The sequence below is a fragment of the Topomyia yanbarensis genome, chromosome 2 (assembly GCF_030247195.1).
Source record: "Topomyia yanbarensis strain Yona2022 chromosome 2, ASM3024719v1, whole genome shotgun sequence".
NCBI lineage: Eukaryota > Metazoa > Arthropoda > Insecta > Diptera > Culicidae > Topomyia > Topomyia yanbarensis.
In genome coordinates this window covers 204,406,914-204,428,770 of record NC_080671.1, presented here as the reverse complement: position 1 = coordinate 204,428,770, position 21,857 = coordinate 204,406,914, and the positions used below count along the sequence as shown (strand labels likewise).

At 35.5% G+C, this 21,857-nt stretch overlaps 1 protein-coding gene across 1 annotated transcript in view; it reads right to left on the bottom strand.

Moving 5' to 3' along the window:
• Nucleotides 1-21,857, bottom strand: part of LOC131682747 (gamma-aminobutyric acid type B receptor subunit 1) — a 508,949-nt gene that overhangs the window by 161,895 nt on the left and 325,197 nt on the right. The gene's annotated exons all lie outside the window — the stretch shown is intronic.

Genomic DNA, 21,857 nt, shown 5'->3' with positions numbered 1-21,857 from the left:
TATATATATATATATATATATATATGTATATATTGATTTAGAACAAATGGTAATCCTTCTTCAGTATGAATTGGAGGGCGAGTTGGTTTGTTATATACATTTTTGATAGAGTGATACTGTAATAAACAGTAAAATCGGGAAGCGAACTTTAAAACTATTCAGATTAATTCCAGCTTTTTCAAAAAACAAAAAAATAACACAATATTCCAATTTGGATAGTACCAGATCATTATTCATGAATTCTAAAACGTATTTCAACAGGTAAATGAGCGAGAGAATGCCTCATACATATTCAATTCCCATTATTCATGCAAGGTCCGCATAATTGTATCACGATGTAAGCACACCGTTACTATATTGAAAGCTTTATGCCCATGTTCGACCAGTCAAACCGTAGTTGAAGGCTACACACGACAACAAACTCTTATCAATTAGGTATAACCTACCTCCCTAACCGTGAAGTAATCCACTCGCTTTGGGCTTCCAGTTTATGTTTTTATTGGTCGTAATATGATCTACACGTCCTGTGTATTATCATCATTATCATTATTAGTCAGTATTAGAGGAACCGGTACCTACTTCTTCCGTTGTAGCATATCCGCGTGATAAATACTTCCGCTTTGACTCAGACAGCAGTGTCAAAGTTTTCCAATTTACTTAAACTGTTTTCTTGCAACTTGCTTATAGAAAACTCAATTAAGTTAAAAATGGTTGAATGAGATTGCGGCGAGCGAGACGGGCTCTGGAAGAAAAGGCAATCCCTCCGAGAAGAACGGTAGCGTTGCGAGTCGATAGTCTACGGAACGGAAGGAAAAGTTGCGCAACGTTAGTCCTTCGCACCACGCAATTTTTTATGAGTGCAAAGTGGTAAAACTAGCACTTCTTTGACTGAGAGTTTGTCCTTTCGATAATAAAGTTTCTTCCTAAGGCGATGTTTTCCTTTTCACGTCTCGTGAATTCGTTTTTGTTATCCCTATTAGAATAGTTTATTGGTTAACCAATTGAATCGATTATCTGAACGAGTGCAAAAGATTGTTTTTGTTCCAATCATTTACTTAGTTAAGTAAATAATCTCTTTATATTTCCATAGCAATTTGCTGAACACTACGAGCCCTACTCACCGGTAGTCAAACTCATATGTAATATGTCGATTTAATATTGGAATCATTTTATATTTTTCGGTTTTTTTAAGGATCACTAGGTAAATCCAAATAAATTATTTTCGTTGAGCTGTATAAAGGATACCCCCGCCAGAGCTGCAAATTTTCACCAGGTTGTTTTGAACTTGAAGGAAGAACAAATCTCAAATCATGCCCTACTATGTTCAATTCGCAGGTATTCGTTTACACCATTCATTCAAACAGCCGAGCTGTTCAATCATTTTCCATTCATTTTCGATTTCATTTACCTTGTGAATATATCTGTAGGGGAACTGGGGGTAAGACGGACATATTAAGGATATACTGAAATATAATATAAGAAGAGCATGTTTTTGTCAACATGTAATATGCTATGTTGTAGCTCCATATGTTGGCTTTCGAGTGCCAAGAGGGATTATGTTACAAAAATCAATATGTACACAGAAAAAAATATTTTGTAATTTTAAGTTTATTTTCATGCACATATTTGAAGCATGAATATAAATGTAAAATAAAGTTCCACCACAAATACACACGACTTGTCGTGCTTTCTTCAGCGAATTTTATTATAATTTTACACGTGGATTGAAAATTACAGTTTCTTTAAACGGAAAACCAATGCACTTCAATGTATTTTTACTCGAATACTGCTGTAAAATGAATGACATGTAATATTACACGAATGAAAGTGTAAAATTGTATGCTGTTTGATGCTCCAATTGATTTTAACGTAATTTTCAATGAAATTTTTGATTCAATCGTTGTAGGTTTACATTCGTATTGATTTACATGTCGTTTAAATTTCATTATTTTTTGGTGTGTAGCATTTTTTAAAGAACTTGAAAACGATTAAATATCTGCACTTTTTCCAGACTGCGGGTGAAACGGACATATGGTGGGGGTAAGACGGACATGTTGCAGAAATGATGATCACAACACAAAATATTAAAATTTATTGTTTCTAATGAATGTTTTGAATAAATTGTGGTTCTTCTTAATATATATGGCAAAAAAACGTTTTGGGGTTAGATTTAGAGTTTATTTTCTAATATCGTTTTTGCTGTTGTCATAAAGAAAGTTATACAATCAGTTCCAATGATCTGTCACAATCATTTTTACAAAACTGGATAGTTATATATTAAATGCGTACTTGGTAACTGCAGTTCCTCGATTACACACAGCCAGAGTATGGGACCTGCATTAAGTCGTCTACCTTTTCCCAGTTCTAGAAATTCCGTATTTAGCCTAATTTAGGTCACATCAACGTACATCCTGCAGTTTACTGCATGTGCGACTTCAGCTAACTGGATGGTTCTCCACATTTAACTGCTAGAATTTAGTTTCTACACGCGAGATATTCATATTAGGATGAATCAATAGAATTAATCAAAACTGTCCGTCTTGCCCCACCAGTACAGATATTTTTTAAACGTTTGTACTTATTCACGCATACATAAACTAACTTGTTATTTTACACGAAGATGTCTCTTAAGAGTTACTTTATCGAAATAAAGGAAAGAATCCGCGAAAAAATTAATTTTTTCCTCGATGAACCCTAAAATCGGAAACTAGAAAATTACATCCGCACGAAGCTGCACTACTGATTGTCAATATTTGCTTAAATTGTACACGTTTAGCAGTATTCAAGGCCTACTAAGTGTTTCACAATTCAAGGTTATCCATAATGATAGGGTACATATACAATACAATTGAAGTTTTAATGTTATATCCCTAAAATAACCATATGTCCGTCTTATCCCACCTGTCCGTCTTACCCACAGTTCCCCTACTGGGATATTGACTAGGTTTTTCAAGCAAAACTACTCTGAACATACTTCTTGCTGTTCATGTAAGCTTGAAAACGCAAAATATGTCAACATTTAACCTAAACTGGCCTCTACAGAGCAGATGACAACTTTGGTTGGTGAATGAAAAAGCATCAATTTGAAATGAAGACGTACGCTTCGGTTATGAAAATCCCGCCAACTTGAAAGTGAATGATTAAGGGAGGCTTTGAATTTGAATCATGGTTGGGTTTGATTGAGCTGAAAGTTGGCATTTGAAAATGAAAATTTGCACCCCCGCACAGTGATTAAGAACTTTATAAAATTTGCCAAAACTGAGCAATCTCGCGAGTTTTGCTTTTTAGCCCTGAGGTGTCTTCGAGTAAGTTTCAGTACAAGATGAGCCCCTGCATTTGGCATATCAATATATCAATGAATAATCCACTTAGTAGTGATATCTAAAATCAATATTTTCAAAAAGTTCATATTCAGGATCGCTATCAATTTCACTGAAGACACTAAGTATCTTTTTCGTCGTTTTATTTTAATGAATTTATTGAAATGTATATGATACATTTTTCGTGGGAAAATAAAAAAAAATTACCTAATCCCTTTTTTCTTCGAATTTCTATCGATTTTAAATGTTCTGCAAAATTATTCATTACATTGAAACATATAATTTTTCTGAATATTTTAGTGCACTAGGTCATGAAATAAAAAAAGGTATCATTAATTCGACCGAAAAAGAAATAACATTTTAACATTTCTTATATTTTTCATTTACGATTTGCAATCATTTCCCACCACAACACGCGACAAAATCTATTACAAAAGAATCGGTTTAGTGTGATGTTTAAAAAGATGGGTGGGTAATGTCTAGGACTTAACCGCAGTGTCGTGACTACTCGTTTGACTTGTAATTCAAATCGAATGATACTAAATGAAATATGTGGGAATGTTTCAAGTTATTCTTTATAATAATTATGGTGGTTCTGAAAAGAACCTTTGTTGTTGGCGTCTGCGTTGATAGGGGATGCGCTGGATTCTAAGCTCGTTGAGATATTCATTCATGAAATGAACATATTTCATATTTTCTTGCTTTGAAATATCAATGTAAAAATCTCTCGAAACGACCATCGGAATCTTTTTCCTAGCGTACAGAAATGAACACGCTTAGCGAAAAACTAGGGGCGGGTTATGTCCGGGACATAACCACGATGATCATATTCTTAAAATTCTGCTTGTATCTGTTTCAAATGGCTAAATTTTACGCATTAAGTTCGATTGACCGGACTCAGTGAAATTTTCCTGGGGATCCCGCTCGTTAGTATATTCAGCAAAACAATTTTTTTACCGAGTTCTCCGCATTGAATACAGGTCAATAATTTCATATAATGATTTCAACAAGCAGACAATGTACATGTATGACAGGTGGGAGTGTTCTGAAGTGTTTTAGTGGAGGTAACAACATAAAATCGTGTATTGGACATTTTACAATGATTCTCCTTAACCCTGCATAACCACGGGGTTGACAGCAGAGGGTTAAGTCGTTTGGAAGAGATGACAGTTAATATATGATAACTAAAAATATAAAATTGTTCTATAAATTGCAAAGTTATTGCCGCGTTGACCTGAAAATTTGTCATTTCATTCATATAGGAACAATCATTGAAATTATGTCAATTTATGCTTTGCAAGATTTGAATTAACTTCGAAGTGCGGTCACGACACCCCTGTTATGTCATATACATTACCAACATCTTTTTCAATTTTGCATTCGTCCTAATAAGGACGGTTTGTAGATAACTATGTTGATACAAGACGAGAATCTTTTGAAACAATTCAAACCTTGCCGACGATTGTTTTTACTGCGTACATACATATGATCTTTTCCCTTTCGCAGCTCACACCGCATGAGCACGCTTTGCATCAAGGCGTTCCTATTTATTGACTTTTCAATGCAGATGGAAGGCCATCCTTTTGTGCGATAAATGAAAATATTTTCATCATTCGTTTTGGTGTAGCTTTCGCTTAGTGGCAGAGTTGCCACATTCACTGATTTTCTTGGAAGAATTTGCAAAAACTTTCGGATTTGTAGATTAGAAAAACATTTTCTTATGATTCACTGGTAAAAGTACAGAATTAATAAGCGCAAACTTAATACTAGTTAATAAAAGAAACTGTTTAATTAAATTCTTTTTCCATTTTGCATTCGTCCTAATAAGGACGGTTTGTAGATAACTATGTTGATACAAGACGAGAATATTTTGAAACAATTCAAACCGTGCCGAAGATTGTTTTTACTGCGTACATACATACGATCTTTCCCCTTTCGCAGCTCACACCGAATGAGCACGCTTTGCAGCCTTCGATGTTTTGGTGGCATTTTTAGTGGCAGTTACTACCGCCTTTTCAGTGACTGCGTTTCTTAGCCTTTGGCTTTTTGGCCTTCTCACCGCCACCACCTCCACCAACGTTTTTCTTCTCTCCGGTGGTAGCCGATTTGATTGGTCGTCCTATGCAGCTTCTTACGATCACGCACGTCTGTTATACACTGCGTCTTACACACGTCTGGCTTTGAGAAAAGCTGCGACACCCCTATTTATAGGTTTTATCATTAATGTTGATTTTCATTTAAAGTAGTTTTTTAACTATTTAAACAAATTTTATATAGCAAACAACGTATCGGTAGCGTTGAACGTTTTCCTTCCGATTTATGAAACAAAATTGGCAATCCGTTTAGTAGAAGAAAAGTTATTAAGGTTAAAAATGTACGTAACGCTTTCGCTAATATGCACTACTATCGCTTTCTCGTTCGTTCTCGTGGCGTGCATGAACCTTTCCTTTCCGTCCGGCTTCTAATGGCATAACCAAAACTAATATGCCGGCTTTCCCCCACCAACTGCTCTCGTCAAGCAACCCAATACGAATAATCATAGGAACAAACATGTAGTTTATTGTTCGGTTGCTGCACCATATTGACGGCTCTGTGCGTGATGGGCTGAAAATTTTCACTTTTCCGAGTCGTTTTCGAAAAAAAATTCAAAACACTATTTTTCCGTTGATAATGAATGTCCTGCATATTCCAAAATTTAATACAACATTGGTACAAATATTTTCGACAAAATGCCGAAGAAATTGATTAAATCCATTCAGTACAACAAAAGATATAAGCGTTCAAAATCTTACATCATTTTTCTTCCGAAATTTTGAAAAGGGGCCCCTATATTGAAAGGTAAGTCGTTAGTCACGACAAAAAACCGTCAACTTACTACATAATATAATTAAACTGTAAAAACGGGTTTATAGGCGTACTTGCTCTTAAGTATCGATGTCGATTGATCCCAGGACTACCACTACACTCATTTAAATCTTCAATTCAAATGAGGGTTGCCTAGCATCGATCAAAATCGACGTCTAAGTACAGGTCCGCATGAAATTCCCGCTTTTGCATTCTAATTCACAGAAAGTATACAGAAAAATTCCACGAAGATCCGTCCGAAAATCTCTAAAATCACGACCGACCATCTTAGATTCTGATGAAACTTTACAGGCTTAACGGGCATGGAAGACTAAACATTTTCCACAGCCGATAAGATTTTTTGACTTAAGCGCAATTTTTGAAATGGGCATAGACGTTTCTACGTGCATTGATTCTAATTTTTTGTTGTTCGATTACTTTATTTTATACAGTAAAACTATAGTTATATATCTATATATCTGAAAACGAGTTACAGGGAATGAATACTTCTGCACAAAAAATATACAATGAAAAAAATGTTGCAACAAAACCCATTTTTTCTAATTTTTTATATTTTGTCAACAAAAACTCAAAGAGAAAAGAAATATTTTGAATGTGATTGCATGATGGAGAATTTATCAGCAAAAAAGTTCTTCTAACAACTTTTTACATGTTTTTAAATTTTATACTAATTGACATACAAAACTGTAATTTTATTACAGAATATAATTCTAAGTATCATTTTTAATCAAAGTGTGTTTAACAAATATAAAATGTCCAAAAAATTTTGTTTTTCGTTTTATAGAAATAAAAGAAGCTTTTTCAGTGTATTTGGATCATGGAGAAGCTTTCAATAAAAAAGTTTTCCTAACAAACTTTTGACAATTTTTTATAATTCATACTATTTGCAGTCCAAAGCAGAATTTTATTTTTAAATATGATTCTAAACGCCATTCTAAATCAAAATGCTCAAAATAAAAATTTTCTAAAATGTGGTAGTTTTCGAGATATTTTAAATTTTGTTTTAACAAAACAATAAATTTTTTTATTACGACCTTTTCAGAAGTCATTCGCGTTTCACCATCAACAACAATTAACTTTTCGTAAGGCTAATAACATTTCCTGTTACTTTCCCATTGACATCAATGCGATATTGTAAACCATTTGAAAGCTACATAAAAACCACCAATATATAATTCAACTATATAGTTTAATCATCAAACCCTATGGTTGAATAACATTTTGATTGTTTTTGTATAGCTTTCAAACGGTTTACAATATCGCCTTGATGGCAATGGGAAAGTCACAGGAAATGTTATGGGCCACGAATAACTTCCCAAAAAGGTCGTAGTAAAACAAAATAATTGTGTTATTAAAACAAAAATTAAAATATCTCAAGAACTACTCCATTTCAGAAATTTTTTGTGATGAGCGCTTTGATTTAAAATGACGTTGGTATTTCAGCATCATCATTGTACCATTTTCCCGCTGTTTATTAATATACTGTTTGTATGTATGTGTTAAGAACTAAGCTTCAATAGAAAAACAGATTAACGGGTAGTATCAGGACAGGAACCGAGAAACATCTGCTTGCTAAAATACCTATTTACACCTAAGGCCACAAAGACACATGACTCGTAGTTGATCGAATAAGCTATATAAACTTCTCATCATTGCAGCAGCGACTACAAGTGGGACAGCATGGGTACGTTGGTATGTGTTATTCAAGCTATCTCTGCACTGTGTAGACAACAGCATGTAGCTATGGGGAACGATATTGCATTGTACAAGTATGAGGTTGGTTGAACACTAATGCATCATTTGGGAGCTTTTCCTTTACAGTTCGAGAGCAAAAAAAACTGATGCATTTCGCTCCCAAAGGTTCGTGTTGGGATGAAACATAAAAACATGTATAAAATTATTGCTAAAAAAACTTTTTTGCTGATAAGTTCTCCATCATGAAATCACGTTGTTTCCTTTCTCGTTAGGTTTTTATTGACAAAATATAAAAAATTAGAAAAAATAGCACTATGCTATATTTCACCCTAAGGAGGAAAATTTGGTAAAAACCAAAATTTCTCACTAGGGTGAAAATTTGTTGGTAAAAACCAGTCTTTGTACAGGAGGGCACAAATCCTTATTTCATACTATGTTGCGTTTCGGCTTCGCCTCATCAGAAACCGACACTAACACATTGTCGGAATAGATTAGCGCCGGCTTGACGCAAATCCCTTAAAACTAAAACACACTATGTGTTTCAATCAAACGACTGATCAAACGTCATGTCCCGTTCGAGCAGAAGTTCTGTTTATGCCGATGAGACACAAGTGAAGCCGAAACTTGTCTTGGCTTAGCAGGCCTATGCGAAAGCACTATGCTATATTTCGCAACATAGTATAAAATAAGGATTTGTGCCCTCCTGTACAAAGACTGGTTTTTCAGTCGAGATGTGTATCTGGTTGCGTAAAGACGTGTTGTCTCAGTCGGGAAACTGCATATCGCTCTTCGACAGTGTGCAAAAGTCGTTCTAAAAGTTTCACTCAGTTATGTGATTTGCTAGTGATATTGTTCATTGAACATATAATTCTTTATGAATAATGGTTGCATTAAATATCCGATAGCAAACTTTCGGAGAAAATTTGTGATGCTTTAAAAAAGCCACTCTTGTTTATGTGTGGAAGTGTGCCTCGTCATTAATCGATGATTAAAATGAGAAGAAACGAACATGGCGAGAATAAAACAATACGTGATGGTAGTTGTGAGTCGGTAGTGTGGGGAGTTTTAAAAAATCTACACATGAAAATTGTGCAATTGTATAGGACTGTCGTAGAGTGCATAACTATATGGATTATACGACCTTGATTGAATGATGACTTCAAATGGATTCTGACAAAATGGGTGAGAGAGTTCTAATTATTCTTTATTCATTATTTATATATAATATAAGGCCACGGCCGGGCAGGTGATGGGGTTTTCTGTTATAAAACGCACGCCTCCTATCTAGCTTTCGAAAACATCTCTCCGTGTCACGCACACCACTTCGCCTTCAATATTATTTGCCCGATTAGATTATTGTATATATTCTTATTGGAATTCAAGTTGTGTTCTGCTGATCACTTTGGAGTACACAGTGTGTGTTGCGTGAGAAAGAAGAGAAGAACTTTGAAATTTGATGGTGTTGGCTGGTTGCTTCATCTTCTTGAATAATGCTAACAAACATTTTCTATAACTCTATTAGCTTGAACATCAGCCAGCAAATCCCGCACGAATGTTGAATGTTGAGATACAGGGCGATACATGCACAGTCATGGAGACTATACCAGGATGCCGCTTGCATCAATACATACTGGTATAGTCTCTGTGATTGTGTGTGTTGCCTTGTCTTTCACGGCACATAATGGGGCATTATATGAAGCTGTTTAGTTTCAATTTGTTGACAGATCGGAGAACTTCTTTAGATGGGTTTGGAACAAAGTCTCTCTTAGCACGGTCCTGGCTTGCGTCCAGATGGTTAGTGATGGTGAGCAGAAGACCTATAAAACGTGGTATTGATGACGTAGACGATACCAAACGCTGAAGAAACTGTTACGCATACGTGCACAGAGGCAGTTTTCGTTTTTAAGCATGCTAGAATAATATATAATAGGTATATATAACAATATATAGGGTGTTGAGCCCATTTTCGCCATGTTTCTATTATCACCCTACCCATTTGAAGCCGTTGGTTAGAGCAGTGTCTGCCATCTTTGTTCAACGCATTGAGTCAAATGGTAGCGCAACAATAGGGGCACTCGATTCGAGTTTTCGTTGCGCTTAAACACGAGAATTTCACTGTTTTCAGCGCATTTGTGTTATTATATTGGTTCTTAACAACGAAGCAAAGCTGTTGATGTCAACTTTTTCGCATTCCATTGATTGTAGGCCGAGAAATTAATGAATTAGTGAGGCACCCTGCTTAGTATGGTGAAAATAGGCACTTTACCCTATTAAGATTTTGGGCGCACACAATTTCGGTTTGGCACGACTCGCGTTGAAATCTTGTAGGCATACTTGCAGAGTAGTAATTTTGTGCTCTCCGATGTCATCAACATCGAATGTTCCAGAAAGGTATTGCGGTGTAGATGTGTTGTATTTTCGTAACGGTGTTTAATCCAATATATCAATGAATTCACAGTAATTAATACATTTTTATTCATTGATTGTAGAGGTTATTTTGGTTTTGTTCCCTGTAGTTAATGTTATGTTTGTTAGTTCCATATTGATCGTCAAATTGCATGGTTTACATCGTGCACACCATGGTTGTTGTACCTGTATAATATGATTGTATACATTATATTAAGTTTATTCATTAATTCGTTATTTTTTTTATGACGCCAAATTGAATGCAATAAATATACTATATAAGAATGAGAACTGGTAGGGGCTGAAACCATTAGGGTGTCATACGATTGGACAAGGCAATGAAGTATCGCATTGTCACAGTATCAGATTGTCGTATACAGTCGTGATTCGCTGGTTGGACACTCTTTAGCTGGGCCGCTTTTTAGTTGGGCCTCTGCTAGTTGGACCATTGTCCAACTAAAAAGCATCTGAACGCCAAAATCTCATGTCAAATTTACTTTGACAATCTATCTACCAATCTGTCTTCTTTGGAGAGTTTTTGACATTTGTAAGTTGGTCCAACTAGCGAATCAAATTCGTTAGTTGGACAGAGGCTGTGACCCAACCAGAGAATCACGACCGTAACATATTACCCAACTATGTTTCTACCATATCATGTCACAATCATAGTACAATATAATGTCAAATTATGTATTTAATAATATTATCGTGTCGTACTACTATATTACATTAGCATATAATAGTATCATATCTTTTATCATATATTACACTATAATACTATCATATCCTTGTATCATTGTATAAGACTATCATATTATAGTACTATTGTATCCATCATATTATAGTATTATTGTATTATCAAATAATATTAATATATTACCATAGCAAAAGATAAATTTACAGTGTCACATCATTTTTCCATAAAATCATATTTTCCTATTATATCACAATTCATTTATCGCATTTCGTACAATCTTTTTACTCGATATTTATTTCAGTATGTGCGTCTATTCATCAATTCTAGTATTTATATTGAACTTAATATATTATTCACATTTATTCATCATGCTCAGCAGCAGTGCGGTAAAATATCAATTTCAAACGAAAATAATCGTTTCAAGTGAAACTTCGAGCCTTTCACTGTAAACATACCACCACTATATCAGTTGAGTTCGGCTGCCGTCTTCGTTTGAGTCACTCAAAGTTCACTGTCAATTGAATAACAGGTTCTGGTCATTTGACGTTTTTGCCTGTTTAGTTTCTATTGAGCACCAACCTCACATTAGCACGGTCTCAGCTAATGGAAGTGAACCATTCCAATGAACCACTCACAAATGAATATGAAGGAACACTCACTGACAAAAATAACTCCGACCAAGATAATAAATAATATAGGGTAAAGGCTATGATAAGACGAGGCAACTCAAGACGGATACAGGTACGAGCATTTTTTCTCTGTATGAGTGAGGTTGTATGTTTTTTCGATGAAGCTGATGAATCAGGAGGATATGAAAAAGAAAAGAATAAAACAAATGACGTAGTGGGCTTTTTTGCTTATTTTTACAGGTATAAAACAAATTCACTCAAAAATGACAAATGTTCCGAACCATTCTTTCTCTTCTTCTTGAAGAGTTTTCTTTCCTTTCTTGTGCCCTGCTGAATAATTGTTGACAGATGACTGTATGCAACTAGCGAGGTTGGCAGTGCAGCCAATTTCTTTGTCATATTTAGATATGTTGCTATAATACACATAATAATGACTGTTTTATTAACTCACATTTCGCCAAAATATATCTGGAACTAATCAATCCAACATTTTTATCATATACTACATGTTTCTAGCAAATTTGGCCGCATAACAGTCTATTCATCAGAATCAACTTTGCCACAAACATTGAAATAGAGATGGACGTACTACCAAAATACAGAAATATACAGAAATCGTATTACTAGTTGCCTTATCTTGACTTAGGTGTAAACGGGCGAACTCGTTAAAGGTCCAAGATGATAGATGACGGAAATCGATGGTTTAAGTCATTTTAAATGAAGGCGTAGTTGGTTGAGTGGTAAGCGTGACAGCCACCCATCCCAGTTAGTCTGGGTGCAATCCCAGCCGAGCTCGCTGAGATTTTTCTGAGGTGCAAAATCTTCCCTCGGAAGGGAAGTAAAGCCGTTGGTTCCCGGTCCATGAGTTGATGAGTCGATATCTAGTTACTATCAAATATCGTCCTCCCGTGATACTTGTGGAGTGCGCAGTAGTATTTACGGTCTCTAGCAAAAGCAAGTATCGGACTAACGTTCCTTCCGCGATCTACGTTTGGGCCAGGCCGGCGCCGGTTTTGATCAATAAACACTTTAGGATTACAGGAGTTGCACATTGAAAGATGTTTCCCTAATCCCAAGCATAACTATCTGCTGATTCCCTGTGCAACTTCAGCTAGTCTAGATCGATAACGGAGTAGCAGCTAGGGGTGGTCGAACAAGGTCAAGCTCGAGCTCAAGTTCGATGGTTAAAGTCATTTTTAAATCAGAGATGAGGGCAACATGGATACCATTTGAAAGGAGGTTAGGCCATTTTGAAATCCAAGATTGCGGCCTATAGTGACCAAGAAACTGTGAAAACAACTATCAATATGGGTATCATTTAAAATAATCATAAAATACCGTAATCTATAAATTTAGGCCATTTTGAAAACAAAGATGGCGGTTTCGGGTAACCACCACAGTAAAAACCATGATCATTATATATCTATATCGCTTTGCAATGATGGTCACTAGATGATGGAAACTGATGATTGAGGACATTTTGCAATCAATCAATCCAATATGGCGCCTTTTGGTTACCTCAAATCAATAAACCCACCTTCGATACGATCTATTTATAGCATCCATATCGAGCAAAACCTTTTCGAATTCTTTCTGAAAAAGAAAAGATTCTCATATCTGTAGACTATGCTCGTAATGTGTTCCTATAGAACCAGTGTGGAAGGGTTTTACCTTTTCACCATGTCATCGGAATTGTACACAGGAAACTATTGGTAGAGGTGCAAAAAATAGCTGAATTACATATTTGATTTTAGCAATGAATTTGACAGCTTCGTACAATTATGACACTGATTATCATACTGCGGCTATCATATTTCTTTTTCAAAATTTCTTACATTCGCAGAGTTCAGACGAAAATAATGACAGCTTATTGAAACTGGTTGCAATGAAAAACGTTATTTGGTAGTACGTTCATCTCTATAATATTTTTGTTGCAAATTTGTTTCTGATGAATAGGCTGTTATGCTGACCAAATTTTCTAAAAACATGTAGTATGTGATAAAAATGTTGGATTGATTAGTACCAGAGAAATGTTGGCGAAATGTGTGTCAATAAAACAGTCATTATTATGTGTATTATAGCAACATATCTAAATATGACAAATAAATTGGCTGCACTGCCAACCTCGCTAGCTGCATACACTCATCTGTCATCTGGCACAAGAAAGGCATGATAACCAAAAATACGAAGCCAGTTGTCTCTTTTTGTCTTAGGTTTACCCGGATCTCATTTGACTGGTGCTCACTGGGTAAATTGAAAGCGGATCTATTCATTTGAGAGGATCAAACGAAGGAGGTTGAATATGAATTGCGACTCATTTGAAAGCAGCGGTGAGTGAAGTGCCATGAACCCAGCTTCAGATCAACAGCAACTGATGCGTTAAATGAATGTGAATGCTACCGTAGACGACTGATTGACTGCGTTCATTCAGTTTCGATTGAATGAAATGAAATTTTACTGCAGCAGTCTTCTTTAATTTTGTAAGCAAACTAGTCTTATCAACGTGATTTTCGTAATATTGCTTATATCAACTGCAGGCACATGGAATTTCATCGGTTACATTACATAATTAGTTAAAATAATTCCTTTCAGGTTGCAGACCATTATACACAATGGATATTCTATACAAGATTGTTCAATATACCATATTATATTACATATGCTAAATGGAATGCACTAAATACACTATATGTAAAAAACGATTGAAAACTGGGAGGGGATGGGAGCACCTGGGTATCATACGAATTTGGGACTGGACGAAGGAACGTGGATAGCCAGCCCGAGTCATTCGAAGGAAACTTGTTTCCTTCAAAAGGTCTTATATGAGTTTGACGCACCCTTCTCAAAACAAACCATCAGGTGGGTAAAGCAGGTATAGCGAAATCTTTTATCCTTTGACTGGATGTTATTGCTGGAAGGGATTCTTTTTCCCCACGGGATGCGCGTAAGTGTCTCTGCTTACGGCCTCGCAACACCTTTTGACTTCCATTCAGTAACAGTAATAATATGAAGGTTTCATGATAAACTATTTCGGAGCTACCGTAAGTCTACCCGCATTCACTGGAAAAACCTTGAGCTGATGGTGGCTTCATATCACATCACATCACATCACATCCTGTACAAAGACTGGTTTTTACCAACAAATTTTCACCCTAGTGAGAAATTTTGGTTTTTACCAAATTTTCCTCCTTAGGGTGAAATATAGCATAGTGCTTTCGCATAGGCCTGCTAAGCCAAGGCAAGTTTCGGCTTCACTTGTGTCTCATCGGCATAAACAGAACTTCTGCTCGAACGGGACATCACGTTTGATCAGTCGTTTGATTGAAACACATAGTGTATTTTAGTTTTAAGGGATTTGCGTCAAGCCGGCGCTAATCTATTCCGACAATGTGTTAGTGTCGGTTTCTGATGAGGCGAAGCCGAAACGCAACATAGTATAGAAAAAATAGGTTTTTTGCAATTTGCATTTTTAACATAAATTTTTATTTTTATGGAAAATGACACTTTTTTTTCAGTGTATATTTTTTTGTGCAGATGTATTCATTCCCTGTAACTCGTATTCGGATAGTTTTACTGTATAAAATAGAGTAGTCAAATAAAAAATGATTTTAATACACAAAGAAGCGTCTACGCCCTTTCGAAAAATTGCCCTTGTATCAAAATATTGCAATTGCCAGAGAAAATCTCTGAGATTCATAAACCGAACACAACTGTAAAGTTACGTTTGAATCGACGATGGTCATATTTTGCGGTCGGCCGGTTTCTCATGGAATCCCTCTACTATATTATGCAAAAATTGTAATTTATGCATCTGATAATTTCTCCAAGAAAAGTTCAATGTTTTCAATAAATAACCTTATTTGATTCTATTGTAGTTGAATGGGTTGTGGTGGGCAGTGTTGGGAAAAAATCAAAATATCAATGTTCACAAAAGAATCTATTCTTCGCCGATGTTCAAATACAAAGTTCACCGATATAAAATATCGCTAGAGAAAAAATCGTCGGCGAACTTTCAGAGTGCCGATGTTTGCGAACATAGTTTGGTTCAAGCAAATATCGGCAGGAGAAAACGTTCGCTTGCGAATTTTTATATCGGTGATAATATAAAGAAGAGTTCGTCTTATGAAAACATCTTGCACGATCTTTGAACAAGAGATTTTAAACTTCATGTTTTACATTTCTTATAAAAGAAATGTATAGAATTCGCTCAAACTTTCAAGATTTTTTCGGAGGCCCGGAGGGCCGAGTCTTATATACCAATCGACTCAGCTCGACGATTTGGGACAATGCCTGTGTGTGTGTGTATGTAACGGACAAACATCCATTCGTGTTTCTCAGCAATGGCTGAACCGATCTTATCCAAATAAATTTTAAATGAAAGAACTATCAAACAGTAAGAACTCTATTAATTTGTTTTTGATTCTGATGTTTAGTTTACAAGATATGAATATTTGAATGTGTAAAAATGGCGTTTTTTGCAGTTTTTTAATTATCTGCCGAAATTGACAACACAGATTAACAATTTATATATTTTTAGGCAGCTTATACGAATACCTTTCGCACAAGCTATAGCATGTTGAAATCGGACTATTATTAAAAGAGATATTTAACATTAAATGCGGACGAAAGATTTTTATCATTTCCCATTGCCAGAAATATGACCAAAAACATGTAATCTATTATTAACGCCAAAACGGCTTATTTTAGGTCAATAGTATCTTCGGAGAATATAATGGAGGCAATATGCGATTTCTTATGGTATTGTGGTTTTGCTGATTAATCCCCTTATAAGTGAGATATTTTCACAAATTTTTTTGGATGTGATTATATCGAAATGATGCCTTCAGCAAATTTGTAGCTCTTACTTTTGCGAATAACTTTACTGAAGTCTTCAAATATCTATTTTGAATACTTTAAAAGTTATGGCTTGTTGTTTGTGGATTACCTTTTGTCGCCTATTTATTGTTCAATATAGTAATAATCCATTGAAATAAGCCAAACATTATTACGATAAAACGAATTTTGTATTTCATTTTTCTATCTAAAACCGCTAGAAATAATCACCGAACACTTCCAAGTTATCTGGAAGGAACTTGATAACTTATCAGTGCAAAAATGTTCATTTATACGAACCTTCTGACTGCAATTTTTCTAACTTATAACCATCGGATCGATCTGTAACATATCGGAAAATGAAAGCGAAGTAAATAACTCCAAGCAACGGCGTAGCCAAGAGAAGGTTTTGGGGTTTAACACCATGCAACTCCGCCCCCCCCCCACACACAAAAAAAAACTGGATTGAAGTTGAAAATTTATTGATGCTGACTGATTTAATTCAATATTACAATAACAATTATCTGATCCGTACATTGGTAACTTGTTGTTGTAAACATCATGAGGACTTTTGATAAATTGTCGGAATGGGGTCCTGATATGTAACTGATCTATTGATCTTGATTTCACAGTTGTCTAATAGCATCAATATCAAATTCCTGCCTGAAAACATTCCAATAGAAAATTCCTGAGCTCTGTAATCAATCATAATCCTCAGATTTCTTTTCAAATTGAGTTCGCTGTTGTAGAGATGTACTGTAATAAGGATCTTTATTTAATAGAAAGCGAAGTTAAAATTGATTTAATGTCTATGAAACATAGAACTGCTCACCAAAAAAAATGCATAACATTAAACATTTGCTAAAAATGTTTTTGCCTTTCTCATTCACTCTAAAATTCGTCAATCTAATCACGACCGGGAAGGCCGAGTGTCATATGCCAATCGACTCAGTTCGTCGAGATCGGAAAATGTCTTTGTGTATGTATGTGTATGTGGAAAAAAATGTGACCTCTGTTAATCAGAGATGGCTGGATCGATTTGCACAAAGTTAGTCTCAAATGAAAAGTACAGCCTTCCCATCGGCTGCTATTGAATTTTTTATTGATTAGGCTTCCGGTTCCGGAGTTACGAGTTGAAGAGTGCAATCGCACAGCGAATTCCCATATAAACTGAAATGAAATTTTTTTTAAAATCAAATTTGTATTTTTGATGGAAAATGACTTTAAAATGCACGAAACATTGAGATTTGATGTAAACCCGAAAAAAAATGTTTGACAAAAATTGATTTTTTTGGACTTTGCTACATTTTTGCCTTTCTCATATAGAAAGGTTATGCAATCACTCTAAAAATCGTCAATCATACTGGCCCGAAGGGAGTATGCAGTGAGAAGTTGCTGCTTTAAAATTAAAATTAGTTTAAAATTTCTTAACAAGTTGAAAATTTTCGGCAGGACCCGGACCGCCCGGATCTTACTATGTGATACTGAAACATCGCTTGAAACCAGCGGAGGTCAAGCGATGTTTCAGTATCACATTGTATCTCAAAATCGTGGCTGTCGATCCATTGTACGTATGTGCAAATCGTACTGAACATGTAATATTCATTTCCACCATTGTATTGAACATAACTAGTCATGGAATCGTATTCTGGACAAATGAGAAAAGCACAATTGCACCACTAGGTGGATTAAAACAGGTTTTTATTTTGGGAATGCGTCGAGTTGAGACGAAAACGTAATATGATTAATAACGAGGATAACACTTTCTGAATGTAGAGAGAAATTTATGAACAATGACGATTTCCATTCGACTCTAGCAGGTCCTAATCGATTTTGATGAGAATTTGATTTTTGTTGTATGACCAATTATATGTATAGGTCAAATGTTCAAAAACAGTAATTTAAGGTCAAGATATAATCATTTTGAAACAGCCAATTTCGGAGGTTTAGTATCTTCGATGAGTTTTACAAACATTAAACAGCGCATCATTTGATAAAATAATTTTGACGGTATATCGTCCAAGAAGTATTTATGGTGAATTTTCTCAGGTTAATATTCATGACTACAATAAAGTCTCAACAAATTCGCTAAACACACGAACTCTGTTACTATTTTCTGAAAAATTAATTCTGCATAATTTTAAAACTTCAAAAATTACGGTTTCGGAATTATGCCGTTTGGACAGTAAGATCGATTTTCACCAAACCCTAATTGTAAAATTGGTATTGTAAAAAAACGTAAGGGCGATACTTCAATGCTGATAGGTGGGACCGAAAAAGTAAACAATCGCCAAAGGTTACTATCATTTTGTCAATTTCAATAGCAAACACAAATTTTAATTTAATAATTTCAAATACTTCATGAAGTTTTGGGTTTCGATCACTGAATCATGCAATCTAGGATGTAAAAAACACAATAGCTCTTAAATAGGAAATAAAACCAAGTCTGGAAATATTCACTGTTGATTTTCTTTGAATGGTGTCACTGCTAGTATCGCTTTTTCAAGAAAAAGCGTTGATTTCTTAGTTCTCAGTCGCGTTGGAAATTTGAGTAAAGTATAAACTTCAAATCGATTCAAAAACAATTTCGATTTTTTTGGCTCAGTACGATATATACCCCCTTTAGGAAAATTCAGTTTTCTTCACAAATCGTTCTCAAACGGAACTCGTCTGTTCAAGATTTGGGAGTCTACCTAGATCCCGAACTAAACTTTAAACACCACCTTGAGTACACTATTTCTAAGGCCTCTATGCTGCTAGGATTCATTTTTAAAGTCACTAAGAACTTTACGATTTACGAATGTACATTGTTTAAAAGTACAATATTGTGCTTTGGTCCGTTTTACACTCGAAGACGGCAATGTAGAGTGAGCAACTTATAACCAAAATGATATTCAACGCATTGAAGCTAGTCAGAGCAAATTTCGCTGTAAAAACTTACTTGACCTAAAAACAGCTGTAAAAACTTACTTGACCTCGATCTCCTGTCTGTACGCTGAGATGTTTCGAAACCAGTTTTCATTTCCGATTTATTGCAATCTCGAATCGACATCGACATTCGCTATCGTAGAACAATTTAAGGGTATAACAGACCCTTCATCCAGTACATGTCATCTTTCCAAATATCCATACAAATTTCAATACAGATGAGCAAAATTTGTTAGCCTCGGTCAAGATTCAGGATGTCCTTATTTTACTCTTAGCCTATCTGGCAACCCTATTTAATGTAATGAATGATTTTGTAGAAAAAAGTTAAAAAGTAATAATAGATTTTTTGAACTTGTCCACGGATAATTTCTCATATTTCAATAAAAAGAAGAAAATACGTCTGGTGCCTAGGCCCTACATTGTGCTCACTTTCTCTGATCCTAAATTGGCTGGAACTTAAGCATGTAGCTTGCTGGCAAGTACAATACTTCCTATGTAAATAGGCGGAACGGCGGTATACGAGCGACGACAGCAATGCAGGAAGCAGAGTTCGGATTGAATGGTAAATCAAAACTTATTTGTGTAGTTACCAGACCACCCACTTCCAGGGGTGGTTTGATGGCGAAAGAGAACGAACTACATTTATTTTTACGCACATCGACCAAACCTAAACATATTTTCTCTAGAAACATTGATTGGTCTGACACCATAGATGATCATGTGACACACTGCAGCTATAGTTACTATATTCATAGTTAGGCGGACACAAAAGCCGGAAAACTGGCAGCTCTTATTCCAGGAAGAAAACACTGGCATCGCATGCAAATGTTCGAGCTCCAGCTTAATAGTTTCATTGTTGATGTCGTCAGCAAGAACTTTACATGCCCGAATCCGATGATATGATGTGGTTTCATACTTGTACGAATATGTCTTGGTGCTACAGATTTTTTTGCTCATTTTTTTTCTCTACGCTCGATAACACAAGGAAAAAGTAAAAAAAAATAATAACCATAATCACAATACCTTTTCCCTAAACATCCGAAAAGAACATGTTATGTGACGTCATGCTCGTTTGCCTCCGGCATTTGGCATGTTCAATTGGCTCCGCACAGTGTCTCCGCCTTACTATGAATATAGAAACTATAACTGCAGCTCGTAGCAGAAAGGGCGGTCATAAATGACGCTGTGCGGCAATAAACACCTAGTGTCTTCGGCAAATTTTTTGAAAGGATATTTTCTAAAACTTTGCCGAAGACACCTGAATATGAACTTGTTGAAAATGATTTCAGATCTCACTGCTAGGTGAATTAATCATTACGTTAACGCCAAGTGCAGGAGTTTTTCTTGTTTTGAAACTCAAAAGCATCCCATGGCTAAGTCGTGTGATAATTACTTTTGGTCAGCTTTTCGCAGTTGTGGACAACTGTGTGCCCCTAGCTGGTTCTAACATGTATATACCTAGGAAAAGTAAAGTGAATACAATTTCCGTAAATTTGCAAATCTCGTTCTGACGTAGGGATGATATCCTCGTCTTGCTTGACTTTATATTTGGGTCAGCTGTACAAAACCAGTGTTGTTCGTATTCACAAGAGAAGAATTTTCCGTAACCTGCACATATAAGGATGATAAGTCTATTTTTAGATCAATATCACTAATGGATGTTGCATATGATGGAAACTGTACATGACGGTAGTATGGATTTATTCGTATGCCTACATACCTACAGACGGTCAATTATTTACTGCTGACTTGTTAGAAATTAGTTTATTTTATTCGCATACCAGCATGGATAATAGGGAGAGAAAAGGACTGTTATCGGAGGATACTTCACGCCTCGTGTCTACTTTCCGCCAAAACCAGAGAACTATAATTTAAGCGAATAGTTTAAATTTCAAGTTGTTTGTTGACAACGACTTTCAGTAAAATTTTTAATTCTTTATTTTGCATAATATTAGCTTAATTTTCGAAAAACCCTTTTCACTGTCTTTCAGATATTCTTACCATATGTAAACCTCAAACCGGTTTTAAATTTGAGTTGAAGTGTGCCGTAGTTGTAAACAGCAATGTAAACAATTACTTTTTGTTTAAAGCATATAGTAGCCCCCGATAACGTTTTAAGATAGCAACAATGCGCTTAGTCCAGTGAACGAGCATCAATTAGAGCAAAGCATCTCAGTTTATATCTCATCATTCGCTATCGGCAGCTTGAATTTTCGAAAGCATTGGAGATTAATATTGGTGGATGTAAAGCAATAGCTTGATCCGTGTACCGATTTCTCCTCTACTGGTGCATATATGAACTAAACAGCATTATTTCGAACATAGAATATACTGCAATTCTTTCGTCCTCATCATTTATCTTAGCTTTTGTTTGTTCATTCAACTTCAAAAATTTGTCCTGTTTCGTTAGACCATGAGTGGAACCAAGTTTTCAAACGAAATGGAGCGAAAAACGAAATACTTTAGTAGAATCCAGAATGGAAA